Consider the following 14,188-nt stretch of genomic DNA (forward strand, 5'->3'; position numbering starts at 1 on the left):
TCAAGAGCACCCCTCAGCTACAAAATTATTTTAAAGGCACATTGAAAACAATTTTTAGTGTTACGCATTTTATTTTTCTTTAATATTACTATATGTTCTGTGCACCTACTTAGGCAAAATTATTACAATTATTATTGCGATCTTTTTTATTATTTTATTATTATTATCACTATTTTTATTGTTAATTACTATTTATATCACTATCGCTATCACTATCACTATCACTATTTTTATTGTTAATTACTATTATTTTTATTATTTTTTTGGGGGGGAGGGTTCTTATTACTGTTTTATATTGTTATTATGAACGTTAATATTATATTTATTCAATTTTGTTCACAAATATGCTTCGAAACTGTGCTTTTTTATCAAATGTTACAGAATCGTTACATAATTGTCAGAATAGAATTATAGAATTTTTATAATAGTATATAACAAAAATTAGTTAAAAATAAAAATTGAAAAAATTTTGAACTTTCAAATATGAAGGAAATTTTTTTCCAATATTTATAAAAATCGTTAAAAACATAAACGGTTAAAGAAAAAAAAAAGAAAGCATAAAGAAGAAAAATGAAGAGAAAGAAAGAAAAAAAAGAAGAAAAATAATAGTAGCAAACTAATTTTGAATTTCTGTTAAAATTAATAAAGCATTCAAGACAAACAATTAAACAAAATATATTTGTCATGTCGTAGCTTTAAAACAATTGTCAACATTGAATAACAGTGTACTAACAAAACAAGTGTAAATTTTCACCCCCCCCCCTCCATTCCTCTATTTAGCAATGAAAATAACAAATAGAAATTAATTATTGTTAATAAAATAAATACACAGCAAATACAATTTCCTCTAAAATCAGAGGAGATATATGTTACCTAGAAATTATAGCTTCCGCAGTGGTATGTTATATGGAATTACACTGTCGTTATCGCGATTGTAATATAGGGAAAGCGACATAGAACATTTTCAATAAACAATACATTCACTATATACATATATATATATGAAGTTTAATCAAAATTTCCCCAACGACGATTTTAGATGAAGGATGCTGTGTAAATAATTTTGCAAACATCATTTACCCCCATTAATTTTTTCTCTAAATCTTTCCTATTTACTTTTTTTAATTTTGTTAACAAAAATTATCATCATGAAAATTTTTTGCTCTTGAAACGTTTATGATTAACGATTTAGAAAAAAAATATTTTTCTAAGCAAATTTTTAAGTATTTATTTATTATTTACTTATTATTTTTTTCATCAATTTTAAATTTATTTGATTTCGAACATAATATTAAATCTACAAATGGCTTTAATTTTTATTACAGTTTTTATGAATAATTAAATTTTTTTTTGAATACTTTCTTTAAATTTCTTGAAAATAATGTTTTTTTTAATAATTTTAATTAAAAATTTGGAAAATAATTGAATTAAACTAAGAATTCTTTCAATTTTTAAAAATAATTTTGTCTTTTCATAATTATAATTGAAAATTTGATTAATTCAATTTTATTAAAATGTATTATGATACTAATTGAATTTGTGCAAAGAATTTTACTATTTTTTAAAGTAATTGAATCCTTCTAAAGAATGTTATTACATATTTATGAAAATAATTGAATGTTTGTGTAGCATTTTATTAAAAATTTTGAAAATAATTGAATTCCGGAGAATTTTATTATTTATAAAGACAATTGAAATTTAAACGAGAATTTTTATAAATTTTTGAAAATAATTGAATTTCTGCGAATAATTTTATGGAAATAATTAAATGTTTGCGTAGAATTTTATTAAAATATTTGAAAATAATTGAATTGTGGAAAAACAATTTAATTATTTATAAAGATAATTGAAATTTTTAGGAGAATTTGAAAAAAAATTTTAAACATAATTGAATTTCTGCGAAGAATTTTATTACTTTTGAAAATAATTGAATTCTTTTTTAGAATTTTATGGAAATTTATGAAAATAATTGAATTCTTGTGGAAAATTTTTTTCTTTAATATTCAAAGGAATGCAGTAAATTTAAAGAATGTTGCTATATTTATAAAAATAATTGAATTCTTGAGAAGAATTTTTTTACAGTTCCTAGAAATAATTGAATTCTGTTGACAATTTTTATTAAAATTTTTAAGAATAATTACATTTTTTGGCGAATTCGATTAAAATGTTATTAAAAATAATTGAAATTCTGCAATGAGTTTTACTATTTACGAAAATAATTGAATATATTGCGAATAAATTGCTCCAAAAATTGTTTTAAAAAACTGTCAAAACCAGTGTCGTTTCTCAAGACACAAATTTTCTCTGAATCGGAAAAAGTTCTAAAAAAAGTTCTGAGCACACCCGTGTTTCGGAAAAAGCTCTTCTTTAATAAAAAAATCTTCAATTTGATAAAAAAAAGCCCAAATTTGATATTCGACTCCAAAAATTGTAGAAATAAATTTACAAATAAAAAAACTTGCAGAATTTTTCGACGTGGGTAATTATAATTATATTATAAAAAAATAAATAAAATTGCGACCTACGGCAAATGGGCAATAAAGAAATATTCCCATTTCATCTCTCTCTCTCTTTATATATATGTAAATAAAGTGAGTTGCGTAAAATTTTTAATTGTCAATTTTATTAAAGAAATTAAAGTACGCCTGGAGAGAATGTGAGGGCGCAAGGGAGAGGGTAAGAGAACTGTATAAAAGGCGTACATTTATTTTCGTTGTTCGCCAAAAAGTAGTTTGGTTTTCATAGTTCTTAAACTTTACATGTGCAGAGCTCAAGCAATTTTTCCTGCGAAGGTAATTTGCCTCACTTTAGTGTCTTGCTATAAACAAGAACCAACGGAGAGAAAGCTCCCATCAAACTATTGTTACTACTATACACTGGGCTGCCTCTTTCTCTCCCTTTCTCTCTCTCTCTCAAGTGAACTGAGCCCAAATGTTAAAGGCTTGCAACAATATGTATATATGCCATAGTTATATAAGTAAAGAAAGCTTCTCTTATGGTTAAATTCTCTGGGAAATTACACTTTATATACACTCAATTTCTATATACATATATAGACCTAAATATATATTACACCTATTATACAAAGGGGCTTTAATTTAAATTCATTATATTAATTTCAGGCAAAATTCCCATATAGCGAAAGATTATATTCGTATATAATAATGTTGTTGTAATTAATATTACCGAATTTTGCGATCTAAACACTAAATAATCGCGTTCTTTTTTTTTTGAACGATTTTGAGAATGCGTCTCTAACCCTACTATATATAAATTCTGGTAAATAGTTGGAAATTTACACTAATAACTTCAAGTCTTATTAATTAATTAATTCTTATTCGATTCAATTATTTTCTAAGTTTTTTAGTAAGAATTCTTCACAAATACAATTTAAATTAAAAAATAATTTTTGAAAGTACAAATTACTTATTTTACTTAGAATTACTTATTTTTCCACAGAAATTAAAATTTTTAATAATTCCAATTTAAAACCGCTTCTTTATTTAACTATTTTTAAAAAAAACATACCTCTATAATTCTTCCACAATTCAATCGTCCCGTTTTTTAGAATTTTTTAAATAAAATTGTTCAAAACTTTAATAATTTTATTTTTAAAATAATTTTTTATGAAAAATAATTAATTAATCACTATTTTTAATAAATATTTCAATATTATTACAGTTATAAAGAAATTAAAATTTCTAAAGCTTTCACTTTAGAAAATTTTCGAAACTTAATTATATACAATAAAAATGTATGCTTCTAATATATTGAATTATTATCTAAAATTTTAATTGAACTTCACTTTTAAACCAATTTATCTTAGAGATTTTTAATTAAGTAATTTATTATTTCTGAAAGTTGAATTCCTGCTCTAAAGAATTTTATCAAAATTTTAAAAAATAATTACATTTTTAAAAAAAATTTATTACAAATAATTTTTAAAAATAATAGAATTTGTTCGAAACATCTTTTTTTTAAATTGTACTGAAAGTAATTGAATTCTTGAGAAAAATGGAATAATTTATAGAAATAATTGAATTCTTGCGATTAATTTTATTAAAATTTTTAAAAAAAATTGAATATCTGTGAAGAATTTTATTATTTAAGAAAAAAATAACATTTTTATGAAGAATTTTGTTAAAATACTTGGAAATAATTGAACTTTTTCCAAGAATTCAATTATTTAAGAAAATAATTAAACGTTTTCTAAGAATTCAATTATTTAACAAAATAATTGAATTTATGTGAAAAATTTTATTTTTTATGAATATTATTGAATTTTTAAAAAAATTTTGTAGATAATTAAATTTTTGCTAAAAATTTCAATTATTTTTGAAAATAATTAAATTTTTGCTAAGAATGTCAATTATTTTTGAAAATAATTGAATTCTTCAGACGAATTTTATTATTTACGAAAATAATTGAATTCTTGCTATAAGAATTTTTTTTTTTACGAAAATAGTTGAATTCTTTCTATAGGAATTTTATTTTTTACGAAAATAATTGAATTCTTGCTTAAGAATTTTATTGTTTATAAAAAAAAATTGAATATCTGTGAAAAATTTTATTTTTTTTAAAAATAATAAAATTTTTGTGAAGAATTTTGTTAAAATACTTGGAAATAATTGAACTTTTTCTAAGAATTTAATTATTTAACAAAATAATTGAATTTATGTGAAAAATTTTATTTTTTTATGAAGATTCTTGAATTTTTATGAAGAATTTTTCAAAATTTTTGAAAATAATTAAACTCGTGCTAAGAATTTTAATTATTTTTGTAAATAATTGAATTCTTCAGAAGAATTTTTTTATTTACGATAATAACTGAATTCTTGCTATGAAAATTTTATTGTTTATAAAAATAATTGAATATCTTTGAAAAATTTTATTATTTTTGAGAATAATAAAATTTTTGTGAAGAATTTTGTTAAAATACTTGGAAATAATTGAAGTTTTTTTTAAGAATTCAATTATTTAACAAAATAATTGAATTTATGTGAAAAATTTTATTTTTTTATGAAGATTATTGAATTTTTTTAAAGAATTTTTTCAACATTTTTGTAAATAATTAAATTTTTGCTCAAAATTTCAATTATTTTTGTAAATAATTGAATTCTTTAGAAGAATTTTATTATTTACGAAAATAATTGAATTCTTGGTATAAGAATTTTATTGTTTATAAAAATAATTGAAATTCATAGCAAGAATTTTATTAAAAATGCTTTTAATTAATTCAACTCTTTCCAGAAATTAAATTTCAATTGTATTAGAAAATATATAAATTCTTATAAACAAATTTTATCAAAACTATCAAAAATGTGTTCTTTTGGAAAATTTTATAAAAAAAAATTTTAAATAATTAATTTATTGAAAAAGTTTTATGAAAATTGTATTTCAAATACTTCAATTTCTAAAAAAAATTTATTATTTATGAAAATAATTGCATTTTTTGAGAAAAATTTTATTTTTTTTTAAATTATTGAACTCTTAGGTAAAATTTTATTAAAATATTAGTTACTAAAAATAATTAAATTTTATCGAAGAATTTCATTATTTATAAAAATAATTGAATTCTTGTGAAATATGTTCTTAAAATTTTTGAAAATGACTGACAATGAGTAGTTTCAAAGAATTTTATTTAAAAATTTTAAAAATTACTTTTATTAATCTCATCTAGAAAAAATTCACTAGAATTATGAAAATTCTATAAAATCTTTTTGATGAATGTTCAAGTAAACAAAAATTTTTTTTATTTAAGCATTTTCAAAATTTCCTCTACGAAATTGAAAAATATAGTAAATTCAATATTTACTAACTTCAGAAATAATTTCTTTTCATAGAAAAAATAAAATTCTGTAATAAAAAATAGATTAAAAATTCACAGTTAAAAAAGTGCGTATACTTTATTTGCTGTAAATAAAAATATATTTTACAAAATTCCTAATATTTTCCTTACTATATTACTATATTTTTCTTTTCAAGACATTTTTTTACACTTTTCGCAAATATTATGAAAACTAAATTTCAAATTCGAACGAAACGAATAAAATAAATATTTAAAAAAAAAAATAAATTCCGTTAATTTGAACGCGTGTAGAACTTTAGGGACATTTACAAAGTTTATATATGTATTTTTAAACCACTCGCTATTTTGCGAACATCATCAAATGTAAATTTGTTTTTAATTATATATTTCAAGCTATATTTACTTTTCAGAATTTTTTTTTTTTTTTATTTCTAAAATCAAAGTGCAAATTTTCCGCGGATGAGGCGGACTTTTTGCATTTGTTTCATTCCCAGTGAATCCCGAGAGTTAATCCAAAAATAAAGTAAGCCGGTTTTTGATCACACAGTTGCGGCTGCGAAAATCCAAAGAGTATAATATACGCGCGGCGAACGTTTTAAGTGTCTGTATAAATAAACGAAAAAATAATTCTATCCTCTCTTTTATTTTCCCCTCCCTAATATTCCGTTCCATTAATTTAATGAAAAAGTACACAGTAAAATAATTTTTTTTTTTATAATAAACTAATATAAAAAATATCTCTCGAAATATTGCATAAAAAAAATTAAATACAATCGTTTCTTTCATGAATAAAATATAATAAAAAAATTATTTTATTTCATAACAGAAAATACCTTATATTTAATTCATTTTCCGCTGTATTATTCCGAACGAAACCATTAATTTTTTCTCAAGCGTTTTCGGTTTTCGACTCACTGAATTTTAAATAATTTTTTATCATTTATTTTTAAAATATACAAATTATATAATTAAAAGTACAAAAAAAAAGAAAATAAAAAAAAAATTGGTTAAAATACATTACATTATTATGCAAATATAAGAGAAATGTAGGAACAGAAATTTTATCATGAAAAGAAAAAATAAATTCTAATTAAATCTTCAACTGTATTAAAATAAAGGTAATAGGAGAATGCTAATTATCTATTTTTCAACTGAATACATTTTACTAAATGAATTTTTTTTTCGTTCTCAAGTGAAAAAAATGGAAATCAGATTTCAAAAAAATATTATTTGAACATTTTTCTGAACCCGGAGGCAATGCTTTTATTTGAATAAAAGATCGGGAAAGAGACCCATTGGTGTTTGAACTTGTTATTTGATGCAATTTTTCCCTATGTATATATATATACAGAAAACTATTGTATATAAATATTTTTCTCTTTTATGCAGTCAAGTTACGGGGAATAGAACTTTTTAAGCTTTTCCGTGAGAGAAAGAAAGAACAAGAGCAAATCGTCGTTTCAGTATGCTGGCCGATTTCAGTGAAACTCAATAATACTCTATTTTTTTTTTTTTTTTTTTTTTTTGGTTTATAGAGAGTTTTGTACAGAACCTCTAACCTCTTTCAACTTATTGTTAGTGTAGTCACTTTTTTCTCTCTTTCTCTCTCTGTCTTTCTCTTCTCGCGCCTGAGCTTTAAACAACTCTTGAATAAAAAGATGAAAAACTTTTTCAGTTAAGTCGCCAACTTAAGTAAAACTTTTCTATATATATACAGTTAAGGTACACTGGGAATGAAACTGTGACTGAAATATATGAACAAATTTTATTCGCTGCGACCAATTTTAAGAGAAAATAATCACTTTTCTTAAAACTAGCTCGAGTTTCTTTTTACTTTTTAATTGTAAAAGGGAAAGAAAAAATTTATTTCTTTTATGAATTAAGATAAATTATATTATTTGTTCGGTTCAATTGAAAATTTGCATTGAATCGCTAAATTCTTTCTAAGAATGCAAAATGGTATCCGGACAAGAAGTCCAAAACAAAAAGTCCAAAGTGAACGAAATCCAAAAAATTAAAATAAAAAATAGTTTCACTTTGGATTTATTTTTTTTGTCCTGGTCAAAAAGTACCTTTCCTTTTTTTAAAACACTTTATAGAATAATCGAAATTCTTTTAAAAATTTTTTTATTTATGAAAATAATTGAAATTTTGAGAAGAATTTTTTTATTTTTGAAAATAATTGAATTTTTGTAAAGAATTTCATTAAAATTGTTGAAAATAATTGTATTTCTTGGAGTAATTGTATTAAAAATTTTTAAAAATAATTGAAATTCTTCTAGAAATTTTTTTATTTATGAAAATAATTGAAATTTTGAGAAAAATTTTTTTATTTTTGAAAATAATTGAATTTTTGTAAAGAATTTCATTAAAATTGTTCAAAATAATTGTATTTCTTGGAGTAATTGTATTAAAAATTTTATAGAATAATTGAAATTCTTCTAGAAATTTTTTTATTTATGAAAATAATTGAAATTTTGTGAAGAATTTTTTTGTTTTTAAAAATAATTGAATTTTTGTAAAGAATTTAATTAAAATTGTTGAAAATAATTGTAATGGAGTAATTGGAGTAATTAATTCAAAATTTTTAAAAATAATTGAAATTCTTCTAGAAATTTTTTTATTTATGAAAATAATTGAAATTTCGAGAAGAATTTTTTTATTTTTTAAAATAATTGAATTCTTGTAAAGAATGTTATCAAAATTGTTGAAAATAATTGTATTTCTTGGAATAATTGTTTTAAAAATTTTCTTAGAATAATTGAAATTCTTCTAGAAATTTTTTTATTTATGAAAATAATTGAAATTTGGAGAAGAATTTTTTTATTTTTGAAAATAATTGAATTCTTGTAAAGAATGTTATCAAAATTGTTGAAAATAATTGTATTTCTTGGAATAATTGTTTTAAAAATTTTCTTAGAATAATTGAAATTCTTCTAGAAATTTTTTTATTTATGGAAATAATTGAATTTTTGTGGAGAATTTTTAATGTTTCAAAATAATTGAATTTTTGTAAAGAATTTTATCAAAAATGTTGAAAATAATTCCGATTTTATAACGTAAAAGTAAAAATGTGGCTTTTTCACAAGTTCCATTATTTATTTTGGACGATTTTATTTATTTTTAATTTTTTGACTTTGGACATTTTTATGTTAGATTTTTTGTACTTTGGACTTTGGACAAAATTTTATTAAACAAAACCAAATGTTTATTCAAATCAAATAAATATTTATTTAAGATAAACAAACTTTTTTATGATCCTATAAAGTTTTGAACGTTCAAATAAACAAAATATATTATTTTCTTCTTTAAATTAAATTTTTATTACAATAATTTTGTGTCCCTATGAAAAAAAATTAATCATAAAGTTTCTAAATGTAAAAGTATAGTTTTTAATTTTTATAGCAATCAGTAATTTATGGAAATATTTTTAATAAAAAATATTTCCTTCATTTGAACATTCAGAAATTCAGGATTCAAATTTTATGGCAAAATATGATCCTAAAGTTTTGAACGTTCAAATGAACGAAATTTATTTTTTTCTTCTTCAAATTAAATTTTTATTATAATATTTTGTGTCACTACGAATAAAATTAATTATAAAGTTTCTCAATATAAAATTAAAGTTTCTAATTTTTATTGCAATCAGCAATTTATGAAAATATTTTTAATAAAAAGTATTTCGTTCATTTGAACGTTCAAAACTTGTGGATCGTGGCAAAATATTTTTTTCTATATTTCAGAAATTAAATTTTTAACTAAATTTTTGTTTTCAACTAATGTTTTTTGTTCCAAATAAATATTTGTTGTAAGCTAAAGGTTCTTTTTAACTAAATATTTTTTCTCTCTTCAAAATACTTTTTTTCAACTAAATGTTTTTGGTTTTAACCAATTTTCTAAATTTTTGAACGTTCAAATGAATAAAATTTGTTTCACTTTGAATATTTTCTTAACAATTACTATAAAAAAAAGAAGAAAAATACTTGAAATTAAATATTTACTTAGTTAAGAATTAATTTCTTAATTATACAAAATAATTTTTTTTATACAAAAACAATTAAAATATTTACTTAGTTAAGAATTAATTTTTTAATAAGAAATAATTTTTTTATACAAAAAAACAAATTAAAATGAGTAAAAAAAATTATAATTCATTTGAACGTTTAAACCTTTAGAAACATTTTTAACCAAATATATTTTTAAAACTAAATGTTTTTTGTTTTAACTAAATATTTTTAAACTGATCCATAATGTTTATTTAAATCAAACATTTATTTGTTAAAATCAAACAAATTTTATCTATAAAATATCCTAAAAATAATGTTTGCAGAAAAAAATATTTGCACCTTCTTTAATAAATAACAGGAAAAAATATTTGTAAACAAAATTTTTTTATTTTTACAGCAAGGAAAATATTATTTTTCTCTCAATTGCTGATCGTAAAGACATAGATAAAAGTTTGTCAACTTTTCACAGACGTAATATTTTTTGAGTGATTGATAAACATCTCGTTAAATGCGAAAGAAAAATTATTGTTTCCTTTTTTAAATGTGACAAAAAAAAAATTCATTCTTTTTATGAATTTACAGAAACAATTCTTTGAAAAATATTATATTCCGTGAAATACTTTAAAATGGAACAAGACGAGAGAGATGTTTTTCTTTGACAAATTGCGTAACGCGGTACAAAAAAAAAGTGTGCAATTTCTAGGGAAAAGCTTTATCTTTGATCGGCGTTGTTCGTTGATGACACGCTAAGAGGGCTTTTATATAACGAGAAAATCCACAAAATACAAGAACGATTTCTTATCTTGAAACTCGATTTAGAGAATTTTCTAAAGAAAGCTCTATATATATATATATATATATATATATATATATATATATATATATGTATATTCATCACCCCCTTTTTTTGTATAGAAAAAAAATTTTCGGTTAAAAATAAAAGTAAATTTTCTTGTTTAAAATATATTTCTAACTGTACTTAAAATGTATTTCTAACTATTTTTAAAATATATTAAAATATATTCCAACTATATTTAAATTAATATTTAAAATATTTATTCTTGTTAAAAATTTCGTATTATTCGATAAAATGTTATTTCTTGCAAAAAAAAAAATATTTCAAAATATTTTTTACGTTTTTAATAAAGTAAATATTTATTTAAAAAAACTCTCTCATTCAATCAATTTGTTTCTCCTCACTAAATGTTATATAGATGAAATTTATTAATTTCAACTGCACATACTTTAATATGAAATATGAGTTTTAATCGCTATTTCGATATATAAAAAATGAAAAGAAACAATTTTTTTTAATATATTTGTAAAAAAAATATTTTTATAAATTTGCAAAAATACGAAAAAAAAAATAAAAAAGTTTTAAAAATTCTTTCTTTGGAACATTTTTTAACAAGCATTACGAATGGGATATTTCAATACGAGTAAATAAATAAATAAACATTCATTAAATTTCAATATTTGCGAATAAAATAATTAACATTTCAGTGCTTAATACATTTACAAATATCAAAAATATTTCTCTCTTAATAAAGTAAAATAAAATTTTCTGCCTTTGATAATTTTTAAAATTTTTCCATAAATTAAATATAATTCAAGTACGAAATTTGAAATAATTTCAACAGAAATTAAAATTTGAATTATATAAAATTGAAAACTGGAATTTACAATACACTTTCTAATTAACATAAATAAAGAAAATTATTTTTTTAATATAAATATAAAAAGAAAATTTGTAAATAGAAGAGAAATTAAATAGAAAAAAAAAATTAAAATAAAAAAAAAACAAAAACAGAATTCTAAAAGAACGTTTAAAAAAGGAAAAATTAAAAAATTTATAGAATAAAAATATCTAAAGAATCGCTAAATTCTATGCTTATTTCTTTTAAATTTTTTATTTATTTAATTTTACCTTTGCTCAATGTACACTGGCAGTGCTTTTTTTTCTATTCTCAACTGGTGAATAATACTATCCAAAAATAAAAATCACATTGTCACTAAATATTTCACGAAGGAAAAAATCAAAAAGAAATCTAATTTGTCTCCATGATAATTTGTGTGAAATTTTGTTTTTTCATTAAAAAAAAAAATAAAGCAAAAAGGAAAAAAAAAATTCCCCAGAAAAGGGGGAAATTTAAATTTGGTCACGTTTCAGGCTTTCGGCCAATGCAAAAGCGAATAAACTCGTACTATATCACGTTTCGTGTTGTTTTCGTAAAAGCCGGCTTATTTCTACTATCACCGTCACAAAATAACACACCCACTATGAGAGTCACCGCGACACTGAATAGCGTGCGCAATTCTCTAACTCTAAAAGCTCCTCGTAGTCGAGCATTTCCCGAATCGAACCGAACTACACCGAAAGGGAAAGGATTATTTTCAAATAAAAAAAGCTTTATATCTTCATTCACTTTTTTGTGTGTGTGTGTGTGTGTGTGTGCGCAGTTTTCTATAGTCTACTCTCAATCAAAGATAATTAACGTTACTTTTATTGTTTCAATTTTATTATTAAAATTATTGTAAATTATTATAAATTATTTTTGCTAATCAATTTTATAATTACAATTAATTATTAAATTAACTATCTAAAAATAGCTTAAATTAAATAATAAATATATAATTATAATTTATAACTTTAATATAATTTATTTTAAATTACAAAAAATATATATTTAACAAAATAAAATAAATAAGAAGATTAATTAATTAATAAATTAATATAAATCAGTTATTAAAAGAAAACTTTAATTAAAAAATTCGTTTACAATAAGAATTTTTATTTAAACGAATTTATATTTTTATTTTGAATTTTATTTAACAATTTTAGTTAAACGAAACTTTTTTTAAAAAAATGTTAAGCAGGATTGCAACAAAAATTTAATTTTGTTTTTCCCTGATTTCCAGAGAGAATTTTGACAATTTCCTTGACCCTGAAGAATATTCTGATTATAATTTTTTCTTAGAAAATAAAATTTTCAAAAATATTAAACTTTAAATCTTTTTAAAATTCAATAACTTATAAGAATATTATTATAAAACACGAAGATATCAATTACTCGGAGTCTTCGACTCGAAGTGATTGACTTCTTCATGTTTTTATAATATTAATAATTAAATATTAAAGATACTCCAGTGATAAAATTATTATTTTATATAAAAATGTTGTTACTCTAACTTCTTCGAAATTATTTTCATGATTTAAATTCAATTAATATTTTCTAGAATTTTTAACTACAATTCTTCTTTAAATTAATTTTTATTAGTTAATAGAACAAAAAATTTATAATTCCAAATATTTAAATTTTAAACCTTTTAAAAAATCAATTATTTCTAAAAATTCATACTTTAATGCTTTTAATATTAAATTATAATCAAAAAATTTTAACTGAAATTCATTTTGAAATAAATTTTTATTAGAAAATTTTACAAGAAATTAATTATTTAAATACAAAAGGAAATAATTTTATTATTGAATTTTATTATTAAATAGTTGTTTGTTTCCTAAAATTGAATTTTTATGAAGAATTTTATTAATAACTTTTCAAAATATTTAATTTCTTTTAAGAAATTTAATAAAAATGTTACAGAAATTTATTGAATTAAAGAATTTTATCACAATTTTTGAAAATAATTGAAAACTTTTGAAGAATTTTATTAAAATTTTTAAAAATAATCGAATTCCTGAGAAGAATTTAATTAATAATTAATGAAAATAATTGAATTCATGAGAAGAATTTGATTAAATTTTGCTTAAACAATTGAAATTTTGCCAAGAATTTTTCAAAAATTTTGAAAATAATTTAATTTCTACAAAGTATTTTATTACTTTTCAAAAGAATTGAATTCTCATGATGAATTTTGTTATTTATCAAAATAATTGAATTTTGGAAAAGAATTTTATTAAAATTCCTTAAAATAATTGATTTTCTGCGACGAATTAAAAGTTTTTTTTATGAAAATATTTGAATTATTGCATCGAATTTTTATTATTTTATTGAATAATTGAATGTTTCTTAAAATTGAATTCTTTTGTCAAGTTTTAATAAAATTTTTAAGAATAATTGCATTTTTCGAGGAATTTATTTAAAATTGTATTAAAAACATTTTAAATTCTGCGATGAAAATAATTGAATTGTATCAAAAATTATTTTCAATAATTACATTTTTAAATAAATTTTATGAAAATAGTAAATATAAAGATAATTGAATTAGGGGAGAGTGGGGCAAAATGGGGTACCTTTTTGAAATTGGCTGTTTACAGAGAACCAAACGAATAAATCGATTCAGCTAAACTTCAGAATTCTTCTTTGTACACTTGGCTTTGAGGAAATTATGACAATAGCGGAGAAAAAAATTT

General features: G+C 20.3%; 1 protein-coding gene across 2 annotated transcripts in view; it reads right to left on the reverse strand.

Annotated features, from left to right (window-relative positions):
* Positions 1-14,188, reverse strand: part of LOC122510311 — a 352,060-nt gene that overhangs the window by 304,530 nt on the left and 33,342 nt on the right. Inside the window, exon 1 of one of the 2 annotated variants that reach the window (XM_043624852.1) lies at positions 11,744-12,104. The exons of the other annotated variant lie outside the window; for it this stretch is intronic. The gene's annotated coding sequence lies outside the window, so the exon portion shown is untranslated. Of the gene's footprint in view, positions 1-11,743; positions 12,105-14,188 lie in introns of those variants that run through there. 2 annotated transcript variants of the gene reach the window in all.

Source organism: Leptopilina heterotoma, unplaced genomic scaffold (assembly GCF_015476425.1).
Source record: "Leptopilina heterotoma isolate Lh14 unplaced genomic scaffold, ASM1547642v1 Lhet_68, whole genome shotgun sequence".
Lineage (NCBI taxonomy): Eukaryota > Metazoa > Arthropoda > Insecta > Hymenoptera > Figitidae > Leptopilina > Leptopilina heterotoma.